Source organism: Notamacropus eugenii, chromosome 5 (genome assembly GCF_028372415.1).
Source record: "Notamacropus eugenii isolate mMacEug1 chromosome 5, mMacEug1.pri_v2, whole genome shotgun sequence".
Classification (NCBI taxonomy): domain Eukaryota; kingdom Metazoa; phylum Chordata; class Mammalia; order Diprotodontia; family Macropodidae; genus Notamacropus; species Notamacropus eugenii.
Genome location: NC_092876.1, coordinates 420,630,224 through 420,646,743, shown reverse-complemented (window position 1 = coordinate 420,646,743; position 16,520 = coordinate 420,630,224). Strand labels below are relative to the sequence as shown.

At 37.9% G+C, this 16,520-nt stretch overlaps 1 protein-coding gene and 1 pseudogene across 2 annotated transcripts in view; both read left to right on the top strand.

Annotated features, from left to right (window-relative positions):
- Nucleotides 1-16,520, top strand: part of VPS26C (VPS26 endosomal protein sorting factor C) — a 74,595-nt gene that overhangs the window by 3,451 nt on the left and 54,624 nt on the right. The window lies entirely within an intron of this gene.
- On the top strand, nucleotides 5,240-16,512 carry LOC140504070 (thymidylate synthase pseudogene; annotated as a pseudogene).

Genomic DNA, 16,520 nt, shown 5'->3' with positions numbered 1-16,520 from the left:
CTACCATCATTTGGGGGTGCAGTACAGAGAGTCCTTTTCAGTTGAAATCTCTTTTTCTGAACCATTGCCTGGGTCAGGCAGTCTTTGACTGGCAGTCTCTGTCTCTTAGTTTGTTACGATGTGTGTCAGTCTAGCTAAACTTGCCCAGCAAGGAGTCCATCTCATTCAGCAGTTGGCAGCAAGGGATTACTGTGAATTGTTTTTACAGAACCCTCACCAGTTTTAGGAATGTTTTTATTTTTGTATTAAACTTTTATTTTTAGTTAACAAGCATTTATTTTCTCTCCTCACCTACCCCTGCTAAATAAATAGAAAAACAAATCCTTTGTAACAAATATACATAGTCAGGCAAATAAATTTCCTCATTGGCCATGTCCAAAACTATGCTGAGTCTTGAGTTCATCAGGTAATCCTCTTTGTTAGAAGGTAGATAGCATGCTTCTTGCAAGGTTTTTTCTCTTTACAATGTTGTTCTTGTATAAATTGTTCCTGGGTTCAGCTCAAGTTCATATGACTCCCTAGGTTTCATTGAAACTGTCCCTCTTGTCATTTCTTACAAAACAATAATATTTACATTAAGATATCATAATCTCCATTACATTATAAGTTCCTTGAGGTCAGGGACTGTCTTGCTTCTTTTATGTATCCCCAGCACTTAGTATGTTGCTTGGCACATGGTATCTCTTGTCTCTGTGCCTCTGCACTAACTGTTCCACATGGCTAGAATATATTCCCTCTTTATCTCTGCCTCATAGAGTCCCTCTCTCTTTTTTCCTCCCTTTCCTCCCCCCAAAAGGCTACAATTAAGCGTGGATATACACACACACATACATATATAGACATATACTTTCCCTAACAAATTCTACATCGGATTTTTGTTTCTATGTTTGTGTGTATCTTTTGTTTCCTGTTCTTCCTGACTCCTCTTCTACCCACTGCCTTGTCCTCCTATTACTTTACCTACCCCCCTTCCAAGGATCCCTCCATATCCTCCCATTCCCGTAAATCTAAACATCCTTCTATACCCCCTTTAACCTATTCTCTCAGCATCCCCTCTAAAGATCCCTGCTCTATCTTCCCATTCTCATTGATCTCAACACTCTTATTTGTTCCCCTTTTAACCTATTTCCTCACCCTCCCTTATCTTCTCACTCCTTCCTAACCACTTACCATTTTATTTCTTGTGAATTTAGAAGATTTTTATGCTCTTCTAGATATATATGTATTGTTCCTTTTGAACTTATTCCTGATGAAAGTAAATTTCTAGAGCTAACAGTCCTCCTCCCCCATCTAATTCCTCTGTGTTGGTTCTTCTTCTTGCACCTCATTTGTATAAGGTAGTTACCCTTTTTAAATGTTCTTAGATTATTTTACTTTTTAAAGTCATATCATACTCAGGTGTACCCCAGTCTTTCTTACAAACTACCTAATTGCTAATGACATATATTTTACATTTTACATACATAAAAGTAAATGGTCTGTCCTTATGGAATCCTTTATAATCAGTCTTTGGTATGTACCTGTTTCTTTTGGTTCTTGTATGTCAAATCTTCCCTTAAGTTCAGTTGCTTTTTTTTTTCTTTTTTTTAACAAAGTCCTGGAAGTCTGACAGTTGATCAAATGTCCATTTTTTTTTCCATTCAGGATTATGCTTAACTTTGCTGGGTATGATATTTTTGTCCAGAACCCCATTTCTTTTGGTCTTTGATATATAATGTTCCAAGATCTGTGTTCATTTCATGTCTCTGCTGCTAGGTCTTGTGTGATTCTAATTGTGGCACTGTCATATTTATACTGATTTTTTCTTATTGCACTTAATATTTTATCCTTGAGTGGGGGTTTTTGGAATTTGACTATAATATTCCTATGAGTTTTTCCTCATAGGATCTCCTTCAAGTGGTGATTGATGGATTTTTTTTCTATTTCTACTTTCCCACCTTGTTCTAATGCTTCAGGATTTGTCCTTTCTTTAATTATTTCTTATGTTATTGTATCAAGATTCTTTTTTTGATTCTAACTTTCAACTGTTCTGATTATTCTTATGTTTTCTCTTCTTTATCTGTTCTCCAGATCATTTGTTTTTCTTGTAAGATGTTTCATTTTCTCTTCTATTTTTTCATTTTTTATATTTTGTTTAATTATTTCTTGGTCTCATGACTTTTCTCCTTGCCTAATTCTAATTTTCAAGGTGTTATTTTCTTCCTTAAGATTCTGGATCTCCTTTTTTAATTGGTTGGTCTTCTTTTCATAATCCTGTTTTTCTTGGATAGTTTTTTTTAATTTTTTTTTTTTAGTTTTTCCTCAATCTCTATCATTTGATTTTTAAAGCTTTTTTAAAGTTCTTTTTGGCTGGTGACCATTTGATATTACTCTTTGGGGTAGAAGAGGGTGCCTTTGAAGATGAACCCTAGTCTTCTTTATTTCCACAGTAACTTTCTGTGGTTGGAGTCTTTCTTTTTTATCTGTGCTGCATTTTTTTGGAATAATAGCTTAATTAATTTTTGTAGTCACTTCTAGTCCTGGAGAATGGGGGGTGATACCTCTGGCCTTAGATCTTCAGTTCTCCTCTCTAGACTGGAGCCAAAGCCAAACCTCCAGTCTTCTGTAAGCATCCACAGCCAGGGCCCACCTGCCGCACTGATTCAGCACTCACCAGGTGTGTGCTGGTTCCTTCTCCCCACTGCCATTCTCCACACCACAGCTGGGTCTGGCGATCATTGTTAGCAGAAGTTCCCTCCATCTTCCCTGGCTCAGACACCTGGCTCCCATCACTGGTTGGGGGCTGGGGCTCAGAAGAAATGGGAGGAGATAAAAGTTCCTGTGGCTGGGGTCTGGTGGCCTCTCAACCCAACTAGCCCCAGGCTTACTGCTTGTTGTTTCAGTGGACCATAGCCTGTAGGTATTTACTTTTCACTTCTCAAACTTCATACTCTTCTTACTTCTTCTAGGGATTTTCCTTCAGATCTTCTCAGATTGTCCCAGGAGGACCCCCTTTGTGCTCCTATTCTTATTTATTGTTACTCTAACTTTCTTCTCCCTGGGGTGTTATTTTATCTCTTTTGTGGGGGAAAATCTTGAGAGCTTGGAATTTTCTGACCTACTCCACCATCTTCTCAGAATCCTCTAGAATCCCTCTCTTTTTAAAAAATATTTAAGCACTGTCTTCTTCATAAAGACTGTTTTCCCCTTCAACTTTTAGTATCCTGCTTCCCAAATTATCTTTTACAGATAGATATTTCTATTGATTATATATTTATGTGATGTATATCTGTATGTATGTACAGATTTTTTGACTCCCCCATTAGGATAGAGGATTAATTTTTTTATACTTATATCCACAGTGCCTGATGCATAGTAGGTACTTAATAAATACTTGTAAATTGATTTTCTTATAGTACAGTAATATTCGATTACATTCATGTGCCACAATTAGTTTATCTATTCCTCAGTTGATTAGAATATACTTTGTTTTCGTTTCTTTGCTACTACAAAAAGTGTAGTAGCGATAAAGATTTTGTTGTATATGAAATTTTCTTTCTGTCATTGAATTCATTAGGGTATATATGCCTACCATTGGATCAAAAGGTGTGGACAGTATAATTACTCTCTTTGAATAATTCTCAGTTGCTTTTCAAAGGTATAAACCAGTTTATAGATCTACAAAAACTACATTAGTGTGCCTGTCTTTTCACAACTCCCCAAACATTGATAATTTACATCTTTTGTCATCTTTGCCAATTTACTATGTATTCAGTGAAAAGAGTTGTTTTGGCACTTATTAGATATTTGCAACATTTTTACATGTGGTTGTTAATCGTTTGCAATCCTTTGACCACTTTTCTACTGGGGAATAGCTCTTGTCCTTATGTATTTATATTCATTCTTTATGTATCTTGAATATTAGCTCTGTATCAATGAAATTTGGTGTGAAATTTCCAAAAATGTGAGAAAATTTCCCAGTTGCTTTCCTTTAGTTTCTAATATTATTTTGCTTGTGAAAAAGTTTTTGAATTATACATATCTTATCTTTTGTGATCATCATCAGTTTTTGTAATGATTCTAGGCAAATGTGATTCCCATATATCACCATTATGATTCCCATTCAGTAGTCATCTATTTTATCATTCAGCTTTACAAAATTCTTTTCAGATTTTTAGTTTAGTTTAATCTTTTAAATTTTGATTTCTTATTTCTCATTTAGATTTATTTAAATCTAGAAAGAGCACATACATATCCTCAGCAATTATTATTTTACTATTTATTTAGCTCTTCTATTTCAATTAGATTTTTCTTTAGGTGGGGAGTTTTAAATTAAAAAAATTTTTGATAGCTGCATTTCAGTGTTGACAGAAACATGATAGACTCAAGATTCGGAATGAGGAATGGTTGATGCAGGAATTTGTTTTACTTTACTATGCCTATTTGTTTTAAGGGTTTTCTTTTTCTTTTCAATGGTTGGGAATGGGAAAAAGAAAAAATAAAATTTTAATTAAAAAATTAAAAATCAGTGTAATTGATTTTCTTTGTAATAATATGAATTTTATTAGCACAGTGCTAAGCACACAGTAGCACTTACATTTATTGATTAATTTTGTACATTTAAAAACATTATTCTGTGATGGGGTACATAGACTTTACCAAACTTCCAGAGGGGTCTATTATAGAAGACAAAGGTTAAGAATTCCTGCTTTAGCGAGGACTTGCTTAAGCTTTCCTTCTAAATGCCTGTAAAAATGACTCTAAACAAATTCTAGAGCTGAAGAACCCACAGAATGATGAGTGAAACAAGTCTCTAGTCCAAAACAGTCTGGAAGGTCAGCAGGAAAGTTCTGTTGCACTGGGCTGGGAGCTGAGCACCACAATCCAATGTGGGTATGCCTGCGTAGTCATGGCCAGATGAGAGCAGGTCTTAGGGAATTGAATCACTGCCAGCCGTGGTGGTTTCTAGACATCTCAACTTGCCAATGCCAAAGACAGCATAGAAGGTCAGTGGGAAAACTCTGTTAGATCTGAGTGAGAGAGGGGTATGGTCTGACCCCAGTTTCAGGCTGGCGGAGGTAGAAGTGGTAACAGCAGCAGCACCAACAGTTTCTGGAGCTTCTAGCCCACAGACACTGTGGGTCGAGCAGTTGATCAGAGGGTGATTGCAGGAATCTCTTTGCTGGCACTGAGGCAGGATTCTCTTGCTTTACCCTGCTTCGATCTGGGTGACAGTCCTAGGGTGAGGGGGTACACTGGCATGGTGGATCTTGTGGTGCAGTGGAGAGGGATTCCTCCTTACAGTTACAAGACAGAAAAGAGTACTTATGGATACTCACAGACCAGAGTACAAGCCAGGAAAGGAGTAAACACCTCTCCTTTGATCATACTGTAAACACCTCCCCTTTGATCATACCACCTTGGAAGAACTGAAAATTTACAGGCACCTAGAAGTATCTCTAAAAACAGCTGCATAAAACCTGTGAAGTTTGGGATACCAAAGTACACCATCCATCCTCCACTGGAAGCAGAGTCCTAGCTTGACAAAGAATTAGAAAGTTAAGTATTTGATTAGGAAAATGATCAGACAGTATTAAAAAAAAGCCTCAGACTGTAGAATCTTACTTTGGTGACAAAGAAGATCAAAACATACAACCAGAAGAAGGCAACAAAGTCAAAACTCCTACATCAAAAGCCTAAAAGAAAAATATGAATTGGTCGTAGGCCATGGAAAAGCTCAGAAAGGATTTTGAAAATCATGTAAGAGAAGTAGAGGAAAAATTGGGAAGAGAAATGTGAATAATACAAGAAAATTATGAAAATTGAGTCAACAGCTTGCTGAAGGAGACCCAAAAAATACCAAAGAAAATAACACCTTAAAAAATAGACTAACCTGAAAAAAGACTCCAATGAGGGGGCCGGCCTAGGCTCTCTACTCCCCTGGTCTCTTTCCCTGTGCTCCAGTCATACCTGCCTCAGGTTTCAAGCTGCAGAGCCAACTGGCCCTGGAGGCGAGAGCTGAGACCCAGGATGCCTACACCGCCAACCTGGACTCTGACCCGGGCCCCAGCCCTAGTCCTGGCCCCAGCCTGCCACCTGAACTGCTCAGGGAGAAGCAGTATCTGGGTCAGATCGAGCACATCATCCAGCATGGCTGCAAGAAGGAAGAATGCACCGACACCAGCAGTGCCTGTTCAGCTTGCAAGTCAGCTTGCAAGCCTGCTACAACTTCAGAGATGAGTTTCCTCTGCCTACAACCAACCGTGTATTCTGGAAGGGTGTGCTGGAGGAACTGCTGTGGTTTATTGAGGGTTCCACAAATGCTAAAGAGCTCTCTGCCAAAGGAGTGAAAATCTGGGATGCCAATGGATTTCGAGACTTTTTGGACAAGAACGGGTTCACTACCAGAGAGGAAGGAGATTTGTGACCAGTGTTTGGCTTTCAGTGGAGACATTTTGAGGCAGAATACAAAGAGATGAACACATGAATGTAATAGAATGTTACTGTACTATAAGAAAATCAGTTTACAAGTATTAAGTACCTACTATGTATGTGTCAGGCACTGTGGGTATAAGTATAAAAGTTTTAATCCCCTATCCTAATCGGGGAGTCAGAAAATCTATACATACATACAGATATATATCACACAAATATAAAATGAATAAGATTTCCAGAAATATTGTAGCCATATTCCAGAGTTTCCAGGTCAAGAGAAAATATTGCAAATATCCAGAAAGAAACAATTCAAGTACTGTGAAAACACAATCAGGATAACACAAGATCATCTAGCAACTTCTACATTAAAGGATTGAAGGGCTTGGAATATTATATTCTGGTGGGCAAAGAAGCTAGGATTACAACCAAGAATCACCTACTCAGTAAAACTGAATATAATACTTCAGAGAAAAAAAGAGATATTTAATGAAATAGAGAGTTTTCAAGCATTCTTGACGAAAAGACCAGAGATGAATAGAAAATTTGACTTTCAAATAGAATCAAGTAAAGCATGAAAAGGTAAATAGGGAAGAGAAATCATAATGGATTCATAGAAGTTGAACTGTTCACATTCCTACATGGAAAGATGGTATTTATAAGTCATGAGACCTTTCTCAGTATTAGGGTGGTTGGAGGGAATATAGGTATGTATGTGGGTATGTATGTATAAACAAAGGGCACAGGGTAAGTTGAATATGAAGGGGTGACACCTAAAAAATATAATTAAAGGATGAGAAAGGAGTATATTGGGAGATGGAGAAATGGAGACATAGAATAGGGTAAGTTACCTTACATGAAAGAGGTAAGAAAAAGCTTTTACAAGGTGGAGGAACAGGGAGGAGAGAGGGAATGCATGAACCTTAACTCTCATTGGATCTGGCTTAAGGAGGGAATAACATACATACCCAATTGGGTATCTTACCCTATAGGAAAGAAGGGGGGATGATAGAAGGGGAAGACAGATTGGGGGAAGGGATAGTCAGAAGCAAATACTTTTGAAAAGGCACAGAGTCAAAGGAGAGAATAGAATAAATGGGATCAGGATAGGATGAAAGGAAAATATAATCTTTACAACATGGCTATTTTTTAAAAAATTAATTTGTTTTCAGCAATCATTTCCAACTTTTTAAATTTTCTCCTCTTCCCTCCCCAAGATGACATGCAATCTTATATGGGTTCTACACATATGTTCTTATTAAACACATTTTCACATTACTCATGTTGCATAGAAGAATTAGAACAAATGGGAGAAACCATGAGAAAAAAATACAATAAAAGTTAACACAAGAAAAGAGAGTCTGCTTCATTTTGCATTCCAATTCCATAGTTCTTCATCTAGATGTGGATGGAATTTTGCATTAAGGGTCCTTTAGAAATATTTCAGATTTCTTGCATTGCTGTGAAGGGCCAAGTCTATCAGAAACAGTCCTTGCACACTCACAATGACTGTTATGGAAGTGTTTTGTCTAACTACACACGTATAACCTATGTTGAATTGCTTGACTTCTCAATGAAGGTGGATGGGGAAGGAAGAAGGGAGAGAATTTGGAACTCAGAGTTTGAAAAAGAAATGTTAATAATTGTTTTTATATGCAGCTGGGAAATAAGATGTACAGGCATTGGGGTATAGAAATCTACCTTGCCCTACAGGAAAGTGAGGGGGAGTGGGATAGGAGAGGAGGGGGACAGAGGATAATGTAATGGGTGTGAAGTGGTACCTTAGAGTCATTTTAATTGGCATTTCTCTAATTATTAATGATTTAGAACTTCTTTTAATGGCTAGTGATAGTTTGGATTTCTTTCTTTGAAAACTGCTTATGGCTCTGTTAAGTTTGACTCATTTTTCTATAAATCTTAGAAATGAGATGGTTATCAGAGAAACTTGTTACAAAGATTTCTCCTTGCCCCTAATTTTCTACTTCTAATTTTAGCTGCACTGGTTTTGTTTGTGCAAAAATAATTTTGGGGGGTTTTTTTTTTTGGTTTCTTTTGCTTGTGCAAAAACAAAATTTTAATTTCATATAATTAAAATTGCTTATTTTATCTCCTGTGAATCATCTTATCTTCTCTAATCTAATTATGATGTCATCCTTCATGTCTAAATCATGTACCTCTTGGAGCTTTGTCTTTGCGTATGGTGTGCTTGGTCTATACCTATTTTTGGCCAGACTTTTCCAGCGAAGTTTTTTCTTCCCACTATGCCACCTAGTTGCTTCATTTGATCATCATTTCCTTTTAACTTCCTTAATATTTCCACCTTTCAAGGTTTCTCTTGTCTCCTGCATTCGTGTTTCAAATGTAGGAAAAAAGTTATTTTTAAAATGTTTCAATTATTTACTTTTTTTTTGCATTTTTTTCTTTTGAAATTTTGAGTCCCAAATTCTCTTTTTTTTCCCATCTCTTCCCCACTCACTGAAAAGGCAAGCAACATGATATTAATTATACATGTGAAATCATGCAGAACATTTCCATGTTAACCTTATTTTTTTTAAAGCAACAAAAATAAAGTGAAAAAAATTATACTTCATTTTGTGTTTACCTGTTAGACAAGTCGAAGGGAGAGAACTCATTATTTTCATAATGAGTCCTTTGGAGTTATCTTGGATCATTGTATTAATGAAAGTAGCTAAGTCTTTCACAGTTGACCATCATTGATTGCAACATTGCCTGTTTCTGTGCATAATGATCTGCCAGTTCTTTTCAATTCACTTTGCATCATTTCATATAGGTCTTACCATGTTTTTCTGAAACCACCCCCTCATCATTTCTTATAACACAATAGTACTCCATCACAATCATACTCCATAACCTGCTCAGCCATCCCCCAACTGATGAGCGTCCTCTTGATTTGTTATTCTTTGACACCACAGAAAGAGCTTCTATAAATATTTTTGTACATATAGATCCTTTTATATTTTCTTTGGTCTCTTTGGGATACAGACCTAGTAGTGGGCAGTAGTAGAACTAGTAGTTGGGTCAAAGGGTATGCATGGGTTTTTTTAGCCCTTTGGGCATAATTCCAAATTGTTCTCCAAAATGGTTGGATCAGTTCACAACTCCACAAACAAGTTTATAGATGTACTTCTTCTTCCACATTCCCTCCAGCACTTGTCATTTCTGATAGAAATGAAGTGATACCGAAGAGTTGTTTTAATCAGTAGTGTCTTACTCTGACCATTTAGTGACTCTGCCACTCCAACATTTGATTTGAGATGTTGTTTTAAAATGGTTTAGAGGGGAATGTTGGGAAGAGCATAGCTGGGTGGCTGCCCCTAATTTGCCATCTTGGCTCTGCTCCAAGAAGAATCTTTTGATTTATTTCTTATTACCTCATTGAATCATTGAGTTACTTTTGGATGATTGTCTTTTGTAGGTTATCACCTAACTGAATAAGTAAGTGTTCTGGTTTTTGCTCTAAGCCATTCTCTTTCCAAGTGTATTACTTTTATTTTTTAACTCTTATTTCAGCCATTCTTTCATTTTTTTCAGATCAGTCATGGAGTTCTTGTGACCAGTCTTTTTTTTCTGAGTTTCTACCTGATTATTTCAGAGTTATTTCTTTCCTCTCAGATTCTTTCTTGGAATTCTTTAGTCCCTAGTCTTTCTTTATTTTAGTAAGAGTTTGCTGCCATTTGCTCATCTGCAGCTTAGTTTTTGGATTATGATTTGTGCTATGGCTCCTCCTGAAGCATAGTATGGGAGTCTTGTCTTTCAAAGCAGTTCTAGAATGGAAAAATGAAAAAAAAATATATATCAACCAGAGCTGAGTTCTGCCCTTGCTGGTGTCTAGAAGCCACTGCCTTGTAGTCTATAGGTGGGAAACTAACTGCCTTTGACCACAAAATGATTGTCCCTGTCTCCAACTGCTGTTTTTCCCATGGGACAAGCATGTGAACATGAATCATGATCCTTCAAAAATAAAAGCAAACTGAAACTTACTTTATGGGGAGATAGGAACCAAATTAAACATGCTAGCATGATCAGTCATGCCAAATCATTCACATCGAGCATTCTGGATACTCTCAGTAGTCTCTATGATGTTAGGCAGAAGAGACTTAATAGGGGAAACAACCTTGTTAAGATTCTTGTAATCCTTTGTGAAGTAACAGTCCTTGTTTCCTCTTTCTAGACTGGCCAGATAGGAGAGTTGAATGGGGATGCTGTGGGGATAATAGTACCTTCATGCAATAAATCCTTAATTACTGGTGCTGTGCCTTTTTCTCCTGCCTAGGTTTGTACTGAGGAGCATTAGTAACTCAGGGAAGGAGAGCTAGACTAGTTGCCAGTGAATTTAGCCTGCTATTGGTATCAGGGCTTTGGATTTGTCCTAAGACTGAAACTGACACCTCTTAACATCCTTCCTTGCCTAAAATGGGTTAAGGGAGATGACTATCAGGTATGACAACCTATGCTTGGAGAACGAGGAGGGGAGACCCGCTTCTAAGTTACCTGTAGTACATTTACCCATGATAGTGTGTCCATGTAGTACCTGCACTGGTTTGGGTATCCCATGATGAATTTCAGTATTCCTTGGAATTAGACTGACCTGTACTCCCTTTTCTTCATGTTCCTTGACAGGACAGCCCTCAGTTTACTCACTGACTTAACTGAAAGCATCCAGTTGGCAGCACCCAGCTCTCAGAAGTGCCCTTATAAGGCAGATTGGGTGTCCTTGGGTATTTTTGTGCACTGTCCCAAGGTCAGTATTCTGGCTCCCTGAATCTTCTCCTGGGAGTACCTGAGGGTCCTGCCCCTTCTTATTTCTCTTCATTGTGTGCAGACAATCCAGGCCAATGTCTCCCATTGCATCCTGGGCTGTTTCCACTCATCCTGATGAATATCTGGTCACTGGATCCAGACGTCTCAGGAGGAGAAAGTGAGGCAGGTGACTTTGCACAGCCCTCCCTCACTCAAAATAAAGTCAGGTGCAAGTCATGTCATCATTTCTCTGATACTATGGTCTTCAAAAACAGAGGATGAACACAGATGGACACAGTGTAATATCAGTTTGAGCCATCATTAGGAGGGGGCCATTATACTTTTGAGGAACAGGATGTGAACAACTGCATCCAGGGTGGCTTCTTCAGGTCCTTCCTGTCTTATGCTTGCTGCTCATCCGTTTTGTGGGTTAGCCACAAAATCATCCCTATTTCCCACACCAGGGAACATTTCTCTTAGAGGGTCCCTCAGGCGATTTTAGAGCAGGCAAAGAAAACAGGATACGGTGAGTATTTCTCTAAGCCACCAGTGTCCATTGAAAGGCAGCGGGCATCACAGGAGCTGCTCCCTCCTTGGCCCCAATGTGTCAGTTTTGCCAAGATCTCCTCGGCAGATCCTGGAGATTTTTTAAGACTGCAGTGACAGAGCAAATGGCAGCAGCTTGACAGAGCTCAGCATAGTTTATTTAGCCAATAGCAAAACTTCTTTGGCTTCTGCTTGAGCAGAACCTAGAGCTCAGGGCACCTTAGCGACCTGCTTTTTTCCTGATGCTCAGAAAGGCTACTAGTATCTGTCTTGATGACTATTCTTTGAGTTGTCACTAAAAAGTTTTGGAGTGACCCTGGAAGTAGGCAGTGTCATTCATCAAGAAGTCCCCAGTCATCTCATCAAGGTTGGAATTGAGATTAGGGGAGTCTTTAAAATGGTTATTTTTAACCAGCCCTGTTATTGAAAAAATTTTAACACTCTTCTTCCTACATTGCTTATTTTGGTGGCAGGTGGTTGCTAGCAGTTTCCAGCAGAGATCTTGGGGAATTTACATCTTTGGATAGAACAGACAACTTCATCAGGGTTCTTAAGAGGAATTGACACAGATATATGCAAAAATGTATTTAAACTTGCTGAATGTAAAGATTGAACTTTAAGTCACTGTTGGTTTAATAATTGCTTATTTTATTAGTTTAGATGCTGGTACTGTATGTTCTGCACATTTTCTGATTTTATTAATATAAAAAGTTGAACTGCTTAAAAAAAAAAAGAGAGAAGATGACTATACCTGGAAGCCTTGTGCCAAGGGTTAGGGGTCAGAAACCTGGACTAGGTTCTCTTACCACAAGGGAAACAGCAAACTCTGCGCTTTCCTTTAAACTGTCTTCTAATACAGTCTGCTTTTTAACACAGAATAGTTTTAGCTTTGGGTAGGAGGCAACACGTCTTCCTTCTGATTCAGAAGGATCCTGAGGATTCCTGCTTGTTGCATTATATGAAACAAGCAATTGTACAAAGGGGATGTACTCCTTTAGTTATGTAGAGTGCCTCTAATATTGTACTAGTGACTCTCTGAACACTGACAGAGGATTCAAAATACTGTTACCCAGTTTCATAATTCCTTCCCATTTGCCCAACCCCAAACTACTAATTCTCTTTCCTGTTTTCCAGAAACCCAGTCTCTTTTTCCAGAAATTCCAATTGCTGTATTTGACCTCACCACTGGAGTTAAAGCAAAGACTTGGATTGTAGATTCACAGGAAATTGGTACTTGGGAAGCTAGTACAAAATGAGTTTTATTATTATGTGGTATAGCCAGTATACACAATAAGCATGCACACACACACACACACACACACACACACACACACACACACACACACACGTGCTATGGCAATACAGACAGAGGTTTGTCCGCCCTGCATTCAAGGAAACTCACCCCATTGAAGGGAGAAGGTGTCATCCCAGGGTAGTATACACTCAAAATAACGATCTAAGCAGAGAAGTTTTATATCCTAAAAATGGGCTTGATTGAGAACATATAATCAATGCAAGATGTGGAAGAGGGCATTCCTAATCAGATCCAGATGTTTCCTGAAGTTATCTATCTGTAACTTGGCTTGGATGGGGGATGAAAGTTTGAGTTGATTTAGTGCCTCTCAAGTCACTGCAGTTGACAAGCAATTAATGGTTGTTTGACACAGGGTTAGCTTGAGTCAAAACAATGGAAAAGTATAAAACGGTATTATTGCCTATATATTTTATAAGCATTAAGACCACTTAAAGTACTATTAGGACTACATCAAATAATATATTTCAAAAATCATAATTCTTACGAACAGCCATTCATTGTCCTGAACCTTTTATCAGCACTGAAGTTCTGACCTATTCTGTTTCTGAGTGGACTGATTCACCCTTCCTTACTGATCCTAGTATTTTATTTCTAGGGCTCACCATATTGATGACAGACTTAGTGCGAACACCAGATTGACTTTAGCCTTGCTACAAATCAGAATTACTGAACTCAGATGTTCCACCAGCTTCAGCCTCCCCAGGAGCAGGGACTATTGTTGTGTACCACCTTGCCCAGCTTAAAAAAAAAAAAAAAAGGTTATAAGTTTCATGTTTGTTACTTTTTTTGTTGTTTAATTTTATTAGGTTTTTTTTTTAACATCTGCCACTTCCCATCCATTCCCCTCCTCCCACATAGACTTCTTCTTTTTAGCAAAGAAGTGCCATGTATCAGCCTCATGCTGCATAGTCTGTTGTGTCTTTGTTGAGAAGTCTTCGATGTGACAGATCATTGCGTGACTTGTACAACTCCCTGAGTGGTGAAGTCTTTCAGTGTTGTTTTCCTTTACATTACAAACTGTGAATGGCCAACACATACAACTTATTCTCCTATTCTCTTAGCACCATGTATCTTTTTCTATAGCATACATGTGCTCTACTTTGTCACTTAGATTAGGACTCACATATGTTAATTTTATTAATGGTTAAAGGTTTGGTGGGGAAGTGTATTGAAATTATTTAATAGAATGAAACTAGGGATTTTCTAGGCCTTCCTCAGACTGTTGGGTGAGAAATGTCCTAGGACATGATAGAAGTGGGGGGAGAGGTGGAATGCATTGGTAAGAACCAGCTTTCCTCCACTCAGAGTTTCTGCTGCAGTAGAAGATATACAACATATGACATTTTACCTTAAAAAAAGATCTGGTTTGCTTGTAGAAGTGGGCAGAGTTGTAGCTTGTGAGTTATTATGAAGTGGTAGAAGAAGGATTGTTTGAAATTGGAAGGAAAGTTGTAACACAAGGCTGTACTGGTAATTTAATGGGGAAGATCTTTCCCATTCATTAATAAGCCCATGTAACCTGCTCTGGTCACATGGAATCCTGAGTCACATAAGTCTATGGAGGGAGGAGTTCACTGAAGGGGTGGAGCAGGAAGGGTGGAACAGGAAGAGGCAGAGCTAGAGCAGGGCTGAGAGGAAAATTGGCCGGAACAGTCAGAGCTAGGAAGGATGCAGGCAGCTGGCTAGCATGTGAGAGCTTGTTTGTGATTTGTTTAAGGGAGCTGGTTTGTGGGAAGCCTAGCAGGGGGAAGGCTTGGGGATGGTGTTGTCCTTTGCATAGTTATGTGTAGATGTCTTTTTTACTATGATGGACTTGGTTTTCCGGTGGTGGGATTTGGCTTTCTGGAGTCTGAATAAATGTTTTGGTTCTGTCTTCCGTGCGGAGAGTCTGTTGTAGTTCACGATTCAGAAGTGTGCTGTCATATTCATGGCCACTGTAGGTTCTGTGAATATTGCATTAGCACTACAGAGGTGTTTATGGGTGTGGATGATTGTGGCAAGTTTTCTGCATTCTACCTGTTTCTTAAAGATGAAATCAAGTATGAGCAAATGGAAAATCTGTGTTGTTTAAATCATTCCCTAATATATCACTTGGGACAGAACAAATCTGTATTTTCAAAAGAAGTCTTGTAGCAGAACTGATGTGTGTGCATATGTGTAGTATTTTCCAGGAGTCATATTATTATTAGAAATATATTTTTTAAATGCCATACAAACCTACTGATTTTAAGGACCTTCAAATTTGGTATAAGAACAGTGGAAAGGAAGTTAAGTTGTTCTCTTGTTCATTGGTTTCAGTCGAGTCCGATTCTTTTGAGGTTTTCTTGGCAAAGATACTAGAGTGGTTTATCATTTCCTTCTCTAGCTCATTTTACAGATAAGGAACTGAGGTAAATGGTAAGTGACTTGCCCAGAGTCATACAGTTATTAAGTGTCTGAGCTCAGAAAGATGAGTCTTCCTGAAATGAGGTCTGATGTTTATCCACTTTGCCACTTAGCTGTTCCAAATTAAGAAGTATCATCCAGTAAAGAAAGTGGTATTGTTAAATATCCTTAAGTAAATAGTATGGCAAAATCTTTCTTAAATGATTGAAGGACCATCTGAAATCTTGCTTTTAGATGGACATTAAGCCTAAATTATAAATCTGGAAATCTGGGAATTATTGGAAATTTTTCATATAGGTTCTGTGATGACCTTTGTATTTTATTGACAATGTTGAGTATTTTTTATGAAACTTATTTTATTGAGAGGATTCACCAAATTTTTTGCTTAGGTAATTGGAATGTGGAGTAGTGGATAAAGAGCAGGCTTCAGAACCAGGAAGACCTGGGTTTAAGAATTGTCTCTTTCACATTCAGGTGGTATGTCTCTGAGTAAGTCATTTAACCTCTCTGTATTTTAGGCAGTTACCTAAGACAAGAGTTCATAATCTAGAGTCTTGAACTTGTTTGATATTTTGATTGCTGTATTTCAACATAATTGGTTTCTTTTGTAATCCTAGGTATTTTATTTATTTCAAAATCTTATTCTGAAAGGGGTCTTTAGGTTTCACAGGCTTGCAAAGGACTCCATGACCCAAAAAAGGTTATGAACCCTTTCCCTAAGACTAAATTGCAAAGGTGCCAACTGGCATTGTATAGGGAGTTTCCTTATCCAGAAGTTTCATGTATCAGTAAAATCACAGATCTTTTCTGTCCCTATCAGCAATTAACAAATAACTCCATTGGGACTGACTGTGATTTTTCTTCAGCTTAAAAGATTGTTGTGAGTTCTAATATATAAATTACTTAATTTGGAGTTATGAAATTTAACGTCACCAGAATCTTTGTTGTTGCTATAATAACAAACATTTGTTGGTATTCTTCTGTCTTGTGAAATGGTGTATGAATAGGTGCGATTTACCTTTTAGAACTTTATTCTTGGCAAAAGTGAGTCAAGGTGAATGAACTAGTTAATTTACATTGTGACTCTTTTTTTCTCTTTGTA